The sequence below is a fragment of the Pygoscelis adeliae genome, unplaced genomic scaffold (assembly GCF_000699105.1).
Source record: "Pygoscelis adeliae isolate BGI_AS28 unplaced genomic scaffold, ASM69910v1 Scaffold15, whole genome shotgun sequence".
In the NCBI taxonomy this organism is placed as follows: Eukaryota; Metazoa; Chordata; class Aves; order Sphenisciformes; family Spheniscidae; genus Pygoscelis; species Pygoscelis adeliae.
The window spans coordinates 212110-213475 of NW_008824988.1; positions in this window are offsets into that span (position 1 = coordinate 212110).

Below are 1366 nucleotides of genomic sequence, written 5' to 3' on the forward strand. Positions count from 1 at the left end.
GATGAGTCATATCCTAGAGTGCTTTAAAGGCAATCTAATTGATTGCTTCAGCCCTAAATGTCTGAAGTTGAGTGGTGAGCGTCCCACAGCAGTGCCTGTTTCCCTCTTGTTTCCCTCTTCGTAGGATACCGTGTGCGTTCTCTGGGAATGCTGCCCGTGGTGGATCAAATAGTGAGGATAGCCTTTTGCAACTAGGGGTGAACTTGAACAATTATTTCCACAAAAATAGACATATTCAGGTCATTCTTTCAAGCCTCAAGGACCGTAACAAAAGGAACTATTCTAGTGGTGGTTAACTGCAAGATGGTTTTTCTTTGGACTATATAGGAGAAGGCAGTAGTCACAGACGATGTTCATAATGATTAGAAAGAAATGAGGATGTTACTCCTACGGCAACAGCAGAGCAAGGAAATATATAGCGGTCAATTCAAACAAGTCCACAAAATCTATTTGTTGAGCTAACACGACTTTAAAATATCTTTCTGTGAAAGCATTCAGCAAAATAAAGATTGGCATCTTCAGGAGAATTACAGGAAGGCTTAGCAAGTTTGCTTTGGAGCATGTGATAGTGATGTCGTTGGACAGGCTGGGGATAACTCCAGCGGATGTGTGAGCTTCCCTAAGGGCACAGCAAATTATTATTTCCAGATGGAAAGACATGCTTCAGAAAATAGTTTCTGGACATAACTGCTGATGAGCCAGGTAGGCAATAAATGCTAAAATGAGAAGGTGACTGCCAGGGTCTCAGGTAGATAAGAGCTGCCCGCAATCTAGATGACAAAGCACAGCACAGAGGCAGATGGAAGCAATCCAGTGTAAATGATTCACTTACTGAGAGCGATGACCACTCTTCTGCTGAGAAATTTTTGTTAATTTTAGAAAGTAATCCTTTTGCATCCCTATTGCTTTTGGCACTTCCTCTCTCGTCTCTGTCTGTCCTTTTGCATCGGATCACATGGTGCAGCATCTGCTGTGTGTGCTAGGGAAGGTGCTTGAGGAGGAAAAGCAGCCCAGGCAACCGGAGGAGAACAGTCAGGGAGAGCTGTAACCCTAGAAAATATCAGGGTGATGGGCAATCTGTGGTAAGGCTTATATATAGGGCAGCTGGAGGCTGGTAAAGAATAGCAAGGCAACTGGATTCTTCTACCTTTGCATAGAAAACTGTCAGTCCTTTAAAAGTACCTAAGGGTCAGAACTTAACAAAATAAGCCCCTCAGGTATATCTTACAAGAAGAAAATACATATATGCTGTTTGTGGCCTCGTTGCCTAGCTATTTCTCTTCTTGCCTAACTATGTTGAAGATCTTAGAAACACCTTAACGTCTCAGACATGGAGAAGATGTATTTTACGGAAGTCGTTTGTCCT